At 42.3% G+C, this 18312-nt stretch overlaps 1 protein-coding gene across 3 annotated transcripts in view; it reads right to left on the bottom strand.

The window, feature by feature from the left end:
• Positions 1-18312, bottom strand: part of Cdh13 (cadherin 13) — a 1022569-nt gene that overhangs the window by 670070 nt on the left and 334187 nt on the right. The gene's annotated exons all lie outside the window — the stretch shown is intronic.

An 18312-nucleotide genomic window follows, 5' to 3' on the forward strand; every position in this document is an offset into this window, starting at 1 on the left:
TGGGGTTACTCTTGGTTAGGTTCTCAAAAGCAGATAAATGGAGAGAAAATGTGAGAACAAAGAGAGCATCCTGCGGTTTATGCTCTTCCACTCAAACAAGCAAGAAAGCCAAAAGACCTTAAACCTCCATTTCTCAAAGTTAGCTATGCATCTTTGCAGTTAAAGATTTCTCTCGTAGCTAATGCAGGCCGGAGAGGTTTCCACTGACAATTGAAAATAGTAAAACCTCTTGATCTTCTATTTGTTTATTGCAAAGAGTCTGGGACTGACACAGACTGGGGATTCCTGAAATACAGTTCCAACACCAGTTGTGAGCATTTCCTTAGGAGTCCATTAGGAACACACATCCTCGAGCTCCTCCTGGGTTCCATTAAATCGGAAGTTCTGTGGGCGGAGACCAGAAGCAACTTGTGCCTGTTCATGCTCAAGGGTGACAGCTCTTGGTACAAGCTGAGCATTCCTCAGACAAAAATCTAAAATGCTCCCAAATCCTAAAACGTCACCAAAGTGAAAAATTCTATATTGACTTCATGTGACAAGTGGCAGTCAAACTACAGCCATGTAAAAAAATATTTAAAATCCCCTTCAAGATATGTGTAGAAAGTCTATATAAAACATAAATGAGGTTTATGTCCCGTCTCCATGATACAGCATTTTGTATGTGCAAAACCATAAATAATCCCTAATCTGGAATGCTACAAGCCCTAACATTTTAGCCAAGGGATATTTGACTAGCAATAGACACTGTCCTAGCTAGTGTAGATAATCCTGTATAATCTACAGCTCCATGACTCAATGGGGCCACTGAGTACACATTATGTAATACTAAATATACACTCTTTGATAATAACCTTAAAAAACCATATCCATTAACATACAGAGAAAATATCAGCTTTAGAGTCAAGGAAGTGGTGTGCGCCCTCACAGCTGTGCAAGAGTTTACACAGACTCTGACCCTCAATTTCCTGTTCTGCAAAATGGCAATTTTGACATCTATTGTCTAGAACTGTCTCAAAGAAAAAACGAGGGAGGATAAAGAACCGGTTATGCAGGATGACATGTGAGATATTAGCAAGTGTAATTTTATTAAAATAATAGACAAACACAGTCAGTGCACTGCCGTTCCCATTTAATAAGCATCATAACCTAAGCACGTGAAAGATAGCTCTTACTTATCCACTCTGCTTCAATTGAGAGGGTTGTTTTTCTGCAACGCTGTTACTAGAAGATGCTGTGTCTCAGAAGATGAAATATAATATGCAAAGTCCTGTTAAGTGTCCTTCAGTCAACCATCGTCTTCATCAATGTACAAATCCATAAACAGGAAGGAAGGGGAGGAGGCGGGGAGGAGGAAGGAAAGCCTGCCTGTTTTGCGCTGCACCCCTGCAGCAAGCTTTCCACCAGCCTCCAGTTTCTTCCCCGCCCACCCCCTTCTGCAGTGATCTCAATAAAGCAAAGAGAGGCCCAGATGTAACTACTCCATGTCACTTTTGTAAACAAAACCATCTTAAATTCTTACTTATTCTAAGTTGCAATACCTCGCAGCTAGTTTATCTTGTAGCTCGCGTCCTGATCTCACCTGGGCCTGGACTTCAGCCCCACTGGAAGCCCGGCTCTCCGTCAAGCTCCCATGCACATGCCTGCCTCGGGGACTTTGCACTCCCTGTGAATTCTGCTCACAGGGTTCCATTCCCACAGCTCCCCACCAACTTACGAACTTCTACTGAAAGGTCACCTATGCCATCCAGCCTTCCCCGGACAGTCCATCTAACACTTCCAGCCATCCTCATCCTGACATTTCTCTGCCTTTTTTCTCCCTGGCTGTTCCCAGGATCAAAACATACCCAGGAGGACATCTTTGTTCTTTACACTAATTATTTTCTGCTTCTTTCCCAAAAGCATAATCCCAGGGCATCTTAAGAGCCTGAAGATGCTTCTAGTACGGTAGCTCTGTCTACAAAGAGAATCTATCAGGAATGGATTCATTTCCCCCAATTTCATTTCATCTTCCCACCAGTCACCTAAAATAAATGCAAATATCTGTGCAGGTAGGGACATAGGACAACTAGAGGAAAAGGACAAATATAACATTGCGTTTTGTTGTTGCTTAGCCAAGTATGGCTGTAGAAGACAGAAATTAAAAGCTGAATGAACGATGGTTGTAGTTTTCCTCTTTTGAATTTATGGGTACTCTCTAGGTATCCACAACGATAGCATCCACGTCTGTACCTTTATATGATTTTTCTTGCTGATTTTTCCCATTCCCCTCCCCTTTCAACCTCTCTTCCTCTATTTACATATGAAAGCTTTGTTTCCATTTTTCTTTTCCATTTTTTTGCCCTCCTTTCCTTTCCCCTATAACCCCCCTTGTTCCCCTTCTCAGTCAGACATGTTCTTCCCATTTCCCAGTCTGTATTATGCATTTTAGTCCTTATTCACAGTGTTGGTTCCCACACTAGGGAAACCATGTGATCTTTGAACATGTCTGATTTATTTCACTTAAGAGTATGGTCTCAGGTGCATCCATTTACCTAGAAGTGTCTTGAGCTTATCTTTTCTATGGCAGAGTAGTACTCTATTGTACACACACACACAAAAAAAAAAAAAACCCACTTTTTTTTCCATTCATTGATCTACGGGCATTCGGGCTGTTTCTAAGACTTAGCTATTTCACGGGTATGCATATATTGTTGAAGTATGATGCTTTTAATTCTTTCAAGAAGAAATCAAGAACAGGAATAGCTGGGTCAAATATAACATTGTTTTAGTTTTTTAGGAGTCTCCACACTGATTTCTACAGTATCTGCACCAGTCAACACTCCCCCCAACATTTGAGAAGGGTTCCTTTTCCCCACAGCTCCATCAGCATTTGTTATTGGTTGTTTTCCTGATAATGGTCATTCTTTTTAGAGTGAAGTGGAACCTCAGTGTTGTTTTAATTTCTATCTCTCAAATGACCAGTGATATTGAATGTTTTTTTCATATATTTATTTGCCTCTTGATCTGAGAATAATTTACTGATTTCAGATGCCCATTTTTGGACTGGATTTTTAAATTTGGGTATCTACTTGTTTTTGAGTTCTTTATGTATTCTAGATATTAATCCTTTGTCTGAAGAACAGCTGGCAAAAATTTTCTCCCACTATGTGGTTTGTCTCTTCAATCTGTTTGTGATTCTTTTTGCTATGAAAAAAAGCTTTTTTCATGAGCAAACCCCAGTTGTTGATTCTTTGTGATTTTTCAGCTACTATTAGTTACTATCAGTCAATGAAATTGACTGTTATTAAAAACTTACCAACCAAGAAAAGCCCAGGCCCTGGCAAAACCACTGCTGAATTCTACAAGAAACTTAGCAAAGATCTCATGACCCTACTTCTCAAACTCTTTAATGAAATTGAAAGGGAACTGATACTCTCAAATTCACTGGAAGCAAGCATTACTCTGATACCAAACTCAGAGAAGCATCCAACCAAAAAAATTACAGGCCAGTCTTCCTAATGAACATAGATGTGAAACTCTTCAATTAGATACTGGCAAACAGAATGCAACAAATCATCAAGATTATACACTGTGACTAAGTAGGATTCATCCCAGGGATAGCTTAACATATGCAAATCTATAAATGTAATACACTATATTAACAGAGCCAAGGACAAAGACCATTTGATCATCTCAATAGATGCAGAAAAAACATTTTGCCAAGTCCAATACCCATTCATAAGAAGAACCCTACAGAAAATTGGAATAGATGGTCTGGATCTCATTCTTATAAAAGCCATCTATGATGAAACAATAGCCAACATCACAGTAAGTGGACAAAGGCTGGACCTTTCACTGTAAAGCCAGGAAGAAGCCAAGATGTCCACAGTCACCACTCTTATTCAATATAGTTCTGGAAGCATTAGCCAGAGCAGTTACACAAGAGAAAGAAATAAAAGGAACAAGGACAGGAGAGAAAGAAGTTAAATTAACATTATTTGTGGATGACATAGTACTTTACATGGAAGACCCCCAAAACTCCACCAAAGACTTGTGAATTTAATATCCAAATCCAGTACCATAGCTAGATACAAAGTCAGCACTCAAAAATCAATAGCATTTCTGTATACAAAGAACAAACTCACTGAGAGAGGAATTAGGGAAATCACATCTTAATCACAACAGCATCTGAAAAAGTGAAATATGTAGGAATCATTCTAAAGAAGTAGAAGATCTTTACACTAAAAATTACAGTGCTCTGAAAAAGGAGATTGAAGAGAATATCAGAAAATGAAACGATTCCATTCAAGAACCAATGAAAGGATTGGTTCATGGGTAGGAAGAACCAATAGAGTGAAAATGGTCGTATTTCCAAAATTGTTATAGAGATCTAATATAATCCCCTTCAAAATACCAATAGAATATCCCACAAGGAAAACAATCTTAAAATTCATGTGCAATTAGAAGAGATCTAGAATAACAAAAGCAATTCTGGGCAACAAAGGCAAAGCTGGAGGCACCACAATCCCTGGCTTGAAATTATACTACTAAGCTACTGTAATAAAAACAGCATGGTGAAACAGAGCCTAGAATTAATGGAACAGATTAGAAGATGCAGAAGCAACTGTAGACATAAACAGCTACTTTATCTTTGACAAAAGAGCAGTGCCTTCACTGGATGAAAGACAGGTTCTTTAATAAGTGGTGCTGGAATAACTGGCTTTCTACATACTGCAGTTCAAAACTAGATCCGTGTCTTTCATCATGCACTCAACTAAAACTGAAATAGATCAAAGAGCTACATGTTAAAACAGAAACACTAAATCTGCATAATGAATTTAATGCATTTTTCTTTCAAGATATGCTTTGGCAGTTAGAGAAAGTTTCTCAGTTAGGCAGCAGAGTGAGAACTCTGGAATCAGGGCTCACATCTGATTCTGAATAAAACTTGACAAGTTATGTAAGCTTGGAGAAGTTAATCCACTTTTCCTTTTTGTGATGCTGAGGATGGAATCAGCACTAAACAAACACTCTAATGCCGAGCCAAACCCAGCCTCCGTCAACATTCTGTGCCACCATTTCCTTGTCTGCAGGATAGGTTTCATGCTGAAATGTGTGACTCACAGGGCCCGAGTGAGAATGAAGCCACATCCTGTTCATAGACGGCTTGTCACCCTGCCTGGGGCAGCACCAAGCCCAAGAATTCTGCATCAGTCTCACTGGAGTTCAAGTCATTTAAGTCTGGGTATTCTGGAGAAAATGGAACAGGTGTAAGTTTAAACGATAAATCAGAATATTCCTAGCTGAGTACAACTTGGGAACTGGAGGTATTCTATTGTACCTCACCCAGCCGTCTTATTGAGAAGAAATAAGTTTCTGAAAATAGAACTGTCACCATCTTGAAAAGAAGTGGTTTGTAAATATCAGTAAGGACTCCTGGCTCCCCACAAACTCTGCTGGAGCTATGGAGCACTTCATAGTAATTTTTTGTTTTGATCTGTCAGCAGCAAACTGGTGATTCTGAAAGCAGATAATCCCCTTCTGCATAGGAGCTGTCAGCGAAGACTCAGCAGACAGCACCACAGAGGAGCCAGGCACTGGGCCATCCTGCCCGGCCAGCCACTCCAACTTCCTGGACTCAGCCTTCACTCTGGAGAAGCAGGTTTGGCAATTTTTATGAAGGAGCTGTCTCGCGGGAGAGTAAGTGGTGTCAGTCAAAGCCATTTATGAGACGCGTCTGAATTTTGTTTCCTTGCACACCTGGGAGACAGCATCTCAGATCAGATTTTTTCTTCCCTCTCTGTAGTAACAAAAGGTTGCATTATCACTTGATCTAAAAACACACCTCTAACATGGCAATGAACTTCCATGGAAATGAGCTATTGTGTTCTGGTCTCTTTTTCTTTTCTTTTCTTTTTTTAATTATAGATGTGATTGGGACTTGCAAGCGCCCCCAGTGAGCTTCCAGAAGATGGAAATTATCTTAAAGTTTCAGGCTAAACGACAGCTGAGTTCAGCATAGTGCAGCTAACACTCAAGCATTTTAAGCTACTGACCTCAAAGACACTAACTATAAAGCAGGCCCTGCCTTGAGCACATTCCAAAACAGTATTAAATTGCATCATTCATTGCAAATTAAGGGCTTCAGCTATATTAAAACAACCCAAATAGTGCCTCAGACAAAGGATTACTATTGAGAACATACAAAGAACTCAGAAAAATCAGACCTCCCAAATTAAAAGATACATCCATTAATGCGCATCTGAGCAGAATATACACATCTAAGGTGAAGAAATGCAACCAGCAAATAGATATACAAAAAATGTTCAACATCACTGGCTGTTTGAAGGATGCAACTTAAAATAACACTGAGATTCCACCTCACCTGGAAAGGCTAGCTATTATCAAGAAATCAACTAATAACAAACTCTGGAGGAGCTGTGGGGGAAAAGGAGTCCTTCTTCCCCACTTGGTTGAGTATAGACTGGTGCAACCACTCTGGAAATCAGTGTGAAAATTTTCAAAAAATTAGGATTGGGGGTCCCATTTGACACAGTTATTTTCATCTAGGTATCTTCTCAGAAGAATTAAAAACATCACACCACAGCAATATATGTGTACTCATGTTTATAGCAGCACAATTTGCAATAGTTAGATCTTAGAAACAATACAATGCCCATCAACTGAAGAATGGATAAAAAAGATGTGGTACTTCTATACAGTGGAGTACTAATTAGTCATAAAGATAAATAAATGAGATTTTCATAGGTAAATGGATGACATTTGAGATCATACTTATAAGTGAAATAAACCAGTCTTGCATATGTAATCATATTGTCTCCGTAGTGAGAGAAACTAAAAGAAATTATATATAAATATATATATGTATATATACCTATAATATATATTTGTATGTATAATGGTTAAGATACTTATACTACTAATTTCTCTTAGTTCATTGAAAACAAAGGTTTTTGCTAATATTGTTTGAACAATTAAATGCAGAGATCTTGTGTTCTGAGTAACTAAAAGTAACATGTAGCACATTAACCATTGAGATCCTCTAATTATTTTGTTTTCAAATTTTGTTTTATTTTTCTCTTCAAAAGAAAAAACCAACCAAAACAAAAGATTAATACTAAGATAAAGATGTCTTGTATAATACAGCAGAAGCTATGATTTACCCTAACGTCTGCTATTCATTTGGAACCAGTATCAATGGTGATTATTCTACAAACTCATATAATTCCTGAGAAGTTTCTTAAATTCCCCAACAGGAATTATTTACAGGGATTGAACCTACTGTAAACCTTTTCCCAAAAGAAATGAATCAAAGCAAAATAAAGCCAAAGCAGCAAAAGCCGAGCTTCCTGCCAGAGACAAACCAATTAAGATGCTCCTGGTGAGAGGGAAGCAGAAGCTGGCGAGAAGTCAACCCTATTTCAAAAATAGAACGTATTTGTAAGACAACTCTTGTATAGCTAGGAGATAAAAGAAATTAGCACAGAAATAATTGGGGATTCACCTTTGTACTTCAAAACCAGAAAACTTTATTCAATTTTCTGTCTGGAATCGAGCTCAAAAATTCTGATGCTGTTGAGCTGGCTCATAGGAAGGCTGAAAAGTGGCTGTAGGATTCTTTGCCTGTGGCTAGCCCTACTCTGGCACTTCAGTATGCCCATGAGTTACAGAAGCCAGGGAACTGGAAGAGACGGAAATGAAGGGAGAAAGAAAGTTAGAAGGGGCTGGACTTTGACGTCCACACGTTTCAGTAGAGAAACTCTTTTCTTCTAACCTAATCTTTAAGTGGTAAAAAGCAAAATGTTCATCCACAATCCAGCAGTGCTGGTTCTGGAGGAAACTAGGTCCTCCATTAGTTACGGACCCTCCCCTCTGCGGCTTACACTGTCCAGCTTCTCTGGTCACGTGGCTTTAATCTGACTAATGCAGAATGTAGGGAAGATGAGGAAGAACTCCTGTTCCCTGTCCTTTCCAAGAAGGATGGTCTTCTCCTCTTCTTCCCTGTCCCCTTCCTGGAGCCTGAGCGGGGCAGTGGTACAGAGGGTAGGAAAGAGGACAGCACCTTAGGAGATCGCAGGCCAGGTCTGGGATACTGTCAGTCCAGTGCTATTTGAGGTCAAAAAGCTACTGACAGTTGGTGAAGATTTGATAAGAGATGGTGCTCCGTAACTTCTGACCTTTTCCAAACATGGACCCTGAATGACAATGAGAAGAGTGACCTACCTGCCCCAAACTGGCTTATGTGAAAGAAACACCCATATTTCTATTATTTTAAGCTTAGTTTTTAGAGCCTCCTACATTATAGCTAAGAACAATGCCCTAACTAATTTGCATGCACAGGTATGATCTGGCATGCTGTGTTTTTAATTCAGGTTTTTTCCTAACACACACGATTTTGAGGCTCTAGATCTTTCTGTGACTTTCTCTGTCCCTCTTCTCTCTTTCTGCATTGAGTCCTTTCCACTACAGAAAAGCCTGCAAGAGAGCCCATTCTGATACCCCTGGATCAGGAGAGGATCCAGCTGACCCGGGCAGAACACTGCTGTTGCTAAGCCTAATACCCCGTAGTTCCAGCCATCGGCCTGGGAACATTTCTTCATCAAAGCAGAATTTCCTCTCATTTACTGCAATCATCTTTTTGAAAAGTCATTTATTGAACATCTATTTAAGACTGATTCTTCAACTGTCTTCTCTTCCTTCTTCCTCTATTAACATGACAAGGAAATGCAGTATTTACAAGAAGCTACTCAGAACTTCCCAAAGTCAAACCAAAGAATAACACAGGAGCAGCAGTGAGACAGCATAGATACGCAAGATCCTGTTTGCATAGAGTTATTTAAGAGGTGGATTATGTTGGTCAAACTCTGTTCACAGATCTTTAACTTCCAGAGCCAGAAGTGCCTTTGACTGGAGTAGCAGAGGTGCCCACAGAGTGAAATCTTTTCTGTGCTCTAAAGCTGTGGTAGGCGTAGCTCCACATTGATTCCTTCCCCCACCTATCCCTTGCTTCTTCTAGCTCCTTTCTAGGACAGGAAATGACAATGATCATCACAGCCACAGAAGTCCGAGAGCAATACATTTTAACATAAGAAATAAAGTGACTTCTCTGTTTTCTTTACCATGTGCCGGGGCTGCACCAATGATAAGAGGTAGACTATCCTTATGTTACATTTATTCATTCTTCCTACACAACATCTCTCATTTCCCCCTGTTTATGAGGCAGCTTTTTACGATCTCAAAAAGGTGAGCTATTTAAGGAGGTAAGTGATCAATCCAGCGGTTCCTGGGTTCTGAAGACATCATGGCAGTCGCAATTCACAGCCTGTGACCTTTTCCAAAGCCATAGCTCCCTCTGGCCACCCAATAAACATGCTCAACTCAAAACACATTTGCATTGGAATCAGAGGTCAGTAAGGCTCACCAAGGACACTGGAGGGGACTGAATAGGTGTAGACATGTTTTCAACAAGAAATATATGTATGTAAGTCCCTCCGGTGATGGGGAAAGGGTACTGAGTTTGGCATCCGGTTTAGATGTCTGTTCCCCTGCCACAGACTTGAGTGGAGTCACTTTGAGTCCAACACTGGGCTTGAGTTCCTTCCACTCGCCAGGCACAGTCCTGCCTCCAGGCTCTTGTGCTTCCCTTGGTGGACAGCTTTTCTCCTAGGCACCTCCATGGCACAGTTCTTATCTCTTCCCAGTCTGGGTACCCATCTTCTTGCATGGAGACTGCTTGGTTCACAGTTTGAACTCCTCATCCCACCCCTGTGCCTCTGTCCTGTGTCATTACTCGAGCACACTGATCAAAACCCTCCCCCGATGCACACGACTGTGCTTCTCCTCTCTGCACTCTAATCAGACTGAGAGCACTGTAAGAGGACAGTGAGAGCATAAGCTAAGCACGCATACTCCCCCCAGGAGGATTGCCCCAGCCAAAGCAGATTCTCCTTCATTGTTATGGCTTATATCTAGACGTCCACCCAAACCTTAGTGCTCATAGGTTGGGCTTTTGGGAGATGACTAGTGTGTGTGTGTGATACTGGATTAGTAGACTGATTGGTTTATAGCTGGGTGTGATACTGGGAGGTAGAACCTGGTGGGAAAAGTGGGTCACTGTGAGCATGACTTGGAAGCATCTTGAGTGTGCTCCTTCCCACCTAGCTTGCTATGAGTCTTTCTGTTCTGCCATGCCTTCTTGCCTTGGGTCCAACTTAGTGAGGACTGAAATCCAAAATAACTTGTGCGTACTGGAGTATTTTGTCCCAGCAATAAAAAAGTAACAAGAAAGACACCCATCACAGCTTTGAAGATGGAAAGGACAGAACAGGATTCATGGCTGCACACAGGTCCTGCAGTCGGACCCAATCAGTCATCCGCAGGTGTGAATAGCCACACCGACTCCTCTGACAGGAGGACCAGAATGTGAGATTCATTTCCCAAAGCAGCGTACCCATTAACACAGTGGCCAGATAATTCCTTAGAATCTTGCTGATTTACATAAACACCTCCCAGTCAATTTCTATTCTTCTTAAATTAAAATGAAAGCGGCAGCTCTGTGGCCGAGGCCCTGGCCACGGTCTGGTGGCTCCATATTCATGGTGGCAATGACAGCCTGAAGTCTGCCCCCATTGGAGCAGGAAGAGATGAGAAATAGCCATTATCAGCATTGGTCACTATTGGCTGGAACGTACTGCATAATTTTCACTTGCATGGACAATGAACTCACATAAACGGGTGGGACGAATTCAAACTCAGAAAAGATGACTCGTGCTAAGTGGTCCAGAAAAAGGGCTGTAAATGTGTTTTCAACTGCAAGAACGATCACCAACTACAATTGCTCAAGTGTTTTACGTGAACAAATAGGGGATGTATGTCATCTCTGAACAGATCATTGCTGGCTAGGCCCTGCAAGGGTTTCTGAGAGTGAATATAAAGTTTATCTTTTCCCTCAAAGGACTTAGAGTCTGTTAGAGGCTCAAGATCGTGTCTTCACATAGATTAAAAGTAGGAAGTGAGAGCGGCAGATTCTCTGGGTTTTAAAGTAGAGAATGGAGATATGCCTGCTTGATATCATGATAACCGAGGGTTGGAAGGAGAGGTGAGGTAGAAACCCCAAGGAAACAAAGAGAAGAAAATGCGCACCGCAGTGTAAGGTGTACCCCACATCATATTTTGTCTTTACAAGATAAACAAGGAGGAAGGGCTGGCCCTGGGAACAAGGCTGCGTGTGCGGGCGAATGATAAGAGAAGGGGCACAGTGACTAACACTGGGCGAGCGCTTGCTGCACGCCAGGGCTCTGCGAGCTCCATGGGAATGGAGAGCTTCTAGAGCCCCGAGTTTCTCAACTCCAGATCTATTTTTTTTTTTTTTGTCTTTTTCCTTTTTATCGGTACCAGGGATCGAACTCACGACTGCCTGCTTGCAAGGCAGGTGCTTATGCCGCTGAGCTAAATCCCCAGCCCCTCAACTCCAGATCTATTAACAGCTGACACAGGATAGGTCTTTATCTTAGCAGAGTGGCCATTGCATTGCTGAGTATCTAACGGTATCCCTCACTTTTGCCCTCAAGAAGCCAGTAGCAAGCCCTGTTTTGACAATAACCAAAAATGACACTGCATTTTTCCAAGTGCCTCCTGGAAGGACAAAATGATCCCAGATTTAGAGCAACAGATGTGTCATCTTCAATCTCATCTCCCTAGGAAAGTCACGGGAGGCAGCACCTTTAGGTCCACGTTTCTGATGCGGAAAGAGGGTCCTGCAAAGGCTAGCGTGTGTGCTGGGGACACACTGCCGAAGAGACCCATACTCCTGGGGATTCATGGTATAAATATGTTTTTCAACATGTCAATTTTTTTCATCAATATAAAGTTCTTTTTATTATACAAAATCATAACGTTTTTATGTAGTCAACTGTATACAATTTTTGGGCTTATAGTTTTGACTTTGGTAACATTTCCAGTCTACCTAATCACAAGATTATAAAAAGCTCACCTCTGATTGATTTCTCTGTGTTTTACAGTTTCCTTTTTAAATGCCTATCTGGATACTATCAAGAATTTATTTTGATGTAAGGACATGAACATGCACAGAAAAACACAGTATGTGTTTTTTCACAAATTAACCAACTTCAGTAGATATTAGGTCATATTTTTATAGTGCTTCCTTCCAGAACCTGTACAGACATTATTTCTAATTAATCCCCACAACATATTATCCCCATTTTACAAGGTAGAGAGACTGAAGCAATAGTCTTTTTTCCTTGCTAAAAAATATTAGAGGAAAGAGAAAATGATATCCTGTTAAGTCAGGTCACTTGGAGACTGTTGCAGAACATTTTGCTAAGTATTCCTCGAGCAGGCTTTCTGAGGTTGTGTGCACCAAGAACTGCACCACGGGAGTTTGGGAACTGACAAAGGAGAAAGCAAAAACAACAGCCAAATCTAGCAGCATAGAGTGCCTGCAGTCTGGACACGGAAATAGAAAAGGGCTAAAGAGAAGTTAGAAATTATACAGCGAGGAGAGGAGGCGAGACGAAAGGTGGGACACGATGCAAACCAAGAAACCAGTCTCCACATGTGACACGCCTCAAATGTCACATGTGCCCCAGACTTCTTGCCGCTGGAACCCAAAAGGATGCACATTTTGGGGTCAGGATGGATATTTTAGTAGAATGAAGAGAGAAGTTTCCAGTGTGTCACTAGTTAGGATAAATACTCCTGTGAGCAAAGAAAATTCTAGTAGCAGAGTGAAAGCTCGTTTTTCTTATCAAGGAGATTTCCTCTGGGAAAGAAGGAGAGAGGGGGAAACTATAAAAAGGGTTCTTATGGGGTTCCAGTGATGTTTAGGGGTCATGTGAGTGAAATTTAGGAAAGTCTGAAAACTCAAGCTATATTTAATTTGCAAGCATATGTCTATGTTTACTAGCAGGATACAGGACTCTTAAAATCCAGTTAAGTGCTAAGACCAGGTCTGTGAACAACGGGGTCACCTGTGCTAAGTCATGGTCCAGTGGAGCAGCCTCAGCTGGGAGGTGGAGAGGGTCAGGAGTTCCCAGGGCGTAGCAGATCCAAGCAGAAGCAAGGATGGATAAAATCAAGGGCACATCTCGGGGGAGCGTCCTGCCATGGGGAATCACTTGCTCTTCAGCCACACTTCATTGCCATGAGGAGGACCGACTGTCCAGAACACCGCACAGCACTCAGAAAACCACACAACAACAGTTAGAAGAGAACCTGACCAAAATGACTTCTCTGTTTATTTCTAAAGAGGTGGAAATGTGTTTTCTTTCTATTTTTTGAAATGTGCTTGGTTAATATATGCTGATTTTAAAAATCACATAAGACGCAAGGTATTATTAAAATCAATGTATTAATGTATTTTAAATATAGCAATGCTAGGGAACGTGTGACACAAGCAAACTGGATCTCTGAAGAAAGTCTCTATGGTTAAAAAAGAGTTTGGGGCTCCAGGGGAAAACACAGATCCCCATGGTGACCTGGGAGGCACAGGATTGTGTCATCCTGGAACATGGGAGCTGGTCTCCAGCTTTTTGGCAGATTGGTTGGCACTGGGGACCCAATTTGGGGTTCTGTATCCCTGTCTGTAGAATACAGTGCAGCTTTCACATGGGGTTCCTGGGTGTGTTGAACGAATACCATATATAAATGGGAGCTGCAGAAATGCTCATTCCTAGAGCTCTACAAGCATTACCATCACCCACCGGAGCTGAATTGTTAGCCTGATAAAAACTGCCTTGGGAACCATTCTATTTTATTTCTTATTATTTAAAAATAACCCAGATAATTGTAGTGAATATTTTAGAAATAGAAGGGAAAGTTATTTTATAAGACTGGTAGAATACTGAGCAAAACCTAAACTTCTGTGTTAGGTATACTTGGGCTTAAATCTCAGCTCTCCCATACTTTAGCCACAGTATTGTGAACAGATGTCTTGAACCTCAATATCTTCATTTACAAAATGGGCGCAAGAATCACTTAAATTCAAGATTGTTTCAAGCATAAAATAAATTACTGCTAGCTGAGAAATGGTGATAGGATTAGAAGCAGCAAATGGGATGAATTATGTAAGTTCAGGACCTGATCTTTAAGTAAAGTATTGAAATCATTTTTCATGGATTTTACATTTATTTTATTTTTATAATGTATTAGATTCAGATATCCACTACTTTGATGATTGGATTCTTTTAAACTTCAACCAATAGAAAGTACCTCACTCCCTCTCACTGTAGTCCTATCTCTGAAGCTGATAAATATTGAACACTTAGAAGGGGAAGCGTGGTGCTGAACACATTAATGATACACGTTTGCTCATAAGCAAATGTTTAGTGTGATACTGAGGCTAGAGTGAGGCCTCTGCATTTTTACCACCTCATCGTCCTCACTGTTACCACCACCACCATCCTCACAATCATTATCAACATCATCAATATCACATCATCACTACCAGCCTAATCACCACCATATTCATCACCATCACCACCATCACCATCATAACCATCACTGTCATCACCACCATCACCACCATCACCACCACCACCTCCATCACCACCACCATCACCATCACCACCACCACCACCACCACCACCACCACTACCACCAACACCATCATCACCATGGAGTCATCATCAACCATAACACAACATCATCACTAGCAAAATCCCCAGCAGCATCACATCATCCCTTCCCCTAATCATCACCACCACCACCATCACCAGCACTGGTATCACTCTCATCGTGTTCTTCTGAGCCATCCTAAGGAAATACAGGAATATTTCTGAGTCAAGTCTCTTGCAATTTAATCAGGAAGGTAACACCACCTTCTTACACAAGGTGAAGACCTTAGAAGCTAGTTTTTGTCATTTTTCTTACTGTTTTTGCTAATTTCAGTGTGCGACTGGGCTCTGCACAAAGGCCAGTGAGTGCTTGTCAAGAAATCAAACGGTTTTAACGAGCAGGGAGAGCAGGCAGGCTGAGCAACAGGGCAAGGCCACTCAGGGCCCAGAGCTGGCTTCTGTGAGGCTGCCTAAGATTTTCCCCCAGAGCAGCACGCGCTGTTCTCGGAGATGACATTTCCACACACACAAAGCTCGGTGCTGTTCCAGTTCAGGAAGCCGGTGAGTCATGAGGCACAGGCAGGGGGAGAGGCCTGGGCTTGTTCCTTTCTTTATTATTGCTTATAGTTTTGATTAGTTCCTAAATGATTTTAGATGTACTACAGCAAAGGACTATAATAATCTCGATGCACCACCCAGGAAACCTCAAATGACTAATTGCCTTTTTTCCTAAAATGGAAGAGTTACTTCATCCACCCAAAGGTTTCACTTCCCTTTGCTATGCTTTAGCTCTGTAAGGCTTTTAATCTTGTAAGGCAGAGCCATATAAACAAACAGGGGAGGAGACAGGAGGATGAAAACTCTCTGGATTCGTCCAATTTTGAATCCCTCTTTGCAAACACAACAATACGCGGTTTGACAAAGGCTCTGGAAGGATTGTGCTTTGACCTTGCTCTCACCACTGTGTGAAATGAAATGTAAACACAAGGTGTTTTCTCATAATTAAAAGATATCGATTCCCCCAGCAGCCCAGGAGGAGGTTGAATGATCTTCCTTCTCAATGGAAGCCCATGATCCTTGTCCATATCCAGTCCTACCCAATCAGAGGAGTCCCACAATAGGCTGGGGTAATGTACTTTTGAACTTTAAGAAGTTGTATAACCTGGAAGAAATATTTTAAAAATAGACCTGTGTTATGTGTTTGCAATCCACCATGCTACTATACTAAGTGACTGCAAGATTCAGTAGTTGGAAGCAACAAAGACCTCTCTCTCTCTCTCTCTCTCTCTCTCTCTCCCTCCCCTTCCCTCCCCCTCCCCCTCCTCCTCCTCCTCTTCCTCATCTCTTCTCTTCTCCTCTCCTCTCCTCTCCTCTCCTCTCCTCTCCTCTCCTCTTCTCTCCTCTCCTCTCCTCTCCTGTCCTCTCTTTCTCATGTAACAGCCCAGTCAAGGATTGAAATAATGCCTTGATGGTCCTGGAGATCCACCTTGTTACCATGCCATCTCCAGACTGTCAGCCTTTTGATTTAACAGAGAATGACTCACTCCCACCAGCTGGAGAGGAGGACAGTAGGAAAGGAGGATGGTTCTCTTTTCAAGGGCATGACTTAAAGTGCGGACATTACGCCCACCCATGGATGGCCTCTGTCTTCGGTTCCGTGGCCACACCTTGATGCAACAGTGGCTGGAGAAGGGACCTTCGGCCAGGCCACTCTGTGTCCAGCTAAAACTACTGCTGCTACAGAGGAAATAGGCAGTGGGAGCTGTGAGGACTTCAGATGTGACATGATCAGTGGAGACAGGGTTCCTGATGTGGGCTCCCAGTTCCTGAGCCTCTTAGGTTGTGGCTGTAATGATGATGAAACTATTTTGTCTCTACTAAGTGCTTTATAAAACTATGTGCTTTATCTAACGATAACTACAAAATTAATAGTGTAATTGTTTCAGTTTTATCTGTGAAGAACCTGGGATGCATCAAGTGTAGAAACTTGCGAGAGGTCATGTGGCCAAGTGAAATCTGAGCCCCTGTGCTTCTAATGGCCAGAACTATTCTTGTAAATATCTCACTGGGCTATTAATAGTGGTCTGCTCAGCATTAGAATTTCGAAAAACTGAACAAGACTCCAACTTCTCTGGAACTAGAACCTCTAAACAAGCTAAGAAAGTTGTTTGGAGCTCTAATAATATCAATTTATAATGAGTTCATTTCATTTATCAAAGACTAATAAGACATTCTGGCTCTCACATAGACCTTGATTGATTTTTAAGAAGTAGGAAAAGCCCCGAATGCTTGTTTATTAAGCTCTGTCTAAAATAGCCTCGAGGGTGAGGGGAAGTCTCTAGAGAGGTCCCTCGTGGAGCAGAGCTAAGCAGATGAGGTGCAAAGACTGACTTCAGGCTGGGGGGCTCTGCTGGTGCTGATGGGAACTGCCAGCCAGGCACAGGCAGGCAGACCCTGGCCGTCCCTGCTAGGGGGATCTGAGACTTCCCAGGGAGGCTCCACACCACTGGATCAGAGAGCAACACGGAGCTCGGGTCCGTCTGAGGAAAGGTTCATGGTGAACAGAGTCAAGGGGAGGGCAAGTCAGCAGTGGGGGTCGCTGGCTGTCGGAAGCCCCACCCCAAATGCAGGGACCAGCAAAACCCCTGAGAGTGGGGCAAGAACCACCCCGTGTTCTTGGGTACATGGAACAGCTATTGGCCTCTTCATGCCTCTGAGTGTTAAAACCTTTGGGAAGGGAGGAGACTAGAACAGTCCTTCCCTCCCACAGACTGAGAGCTGAACACACACAGGGTGGGGAAAGGTGCTGTTCCGCCCTGGAAGCCAGCACTGGAAGGGATGCCATGACTCCACAGAAGGCGCTCCCTTCCTGAAGAGGGACTTGGCAAGGAGGTGGGACTCAGGGCCCCTTGCCGCCATGCCCACCCCTCAGCTCCTCTTTAGGCACCAAATCAGCAAATAATAGGCGCCCCATTCTTGTCGCATTCCTCCCCAGAGCAATGCTGCCAGTGGGACAGTCCAGGAAAATCCATTTGCCCATTCTTGCTGATGGTCTATCTGCTGGAGTTTGTCTCAGTTTTTTCTGTTTTTAAGTATGACAGTGAAGGCTTTTTCCCTAGATGTAAGAAGAAATGCACACCTGAATCCTAGCTGGGAAGTGGTGCTCTGAATGACACACTAGACCTTGATGTGACACCCTTACCTGGTGACTCTGTTACAGTTGTGTGCTATTCTCCCGGGGTGCGTTCTCCTGGGGAAAGTCCTTAAACACCAGCCTGGGCACCAGGTGGCAGTGCTGACAATTTGAGCTGGCCAGTGAGGCTGAAGACCAATTTCTAGTGTCTTCACCAAGCCAGTCTGTGCATTGCTTTCTGGCCAAATTTGTTTTTTAGTTTAGTCAAAAGCCAATATTTGCTAAACGTCTTCAACAATTTAAATCAGTAGTGATAGGTGAACAAGTGTCTCTGCACAGTGTAAAAGGTTTTCTGAATTCAGGGAGAAGTTGTACAGGCAACACCAACGGAGGATCCCAAGAGGTCTGGAAAGGCGGAGCCTAGACTGTATTGGGAGGGAAATGTAAATTCCTTAAATGATGTTACCAGAAGGAAACGCATCCCATGAGCAGTACAGACAGGTCCTGTGTTAACTGTATTAACTAACTAAGAACAAGTGTGGCCAGAGGAAGACATTCCTAGTAAGTGGTAAAGAAAGACAAATCAGCATGGCCCATCTAAGCCCT

The sequence above is a fragment of the Cavia porcellus genome, unplaced genomic scaffold (assembly GCF_034190915.1).
Source record: "Cavia porcellus strain 051 isolate PalLab524CR breed Dunkin Hartley unplaced genomic scaffold, mCavPor4.1 scaffold_4, whole genome shotgun sequence".
Lineage (NCBI taxonomy): Eukaryota > Metazoa > Chordata > Mammalia > Rodentia > Caviidae > Cavia > Cavia porcellus.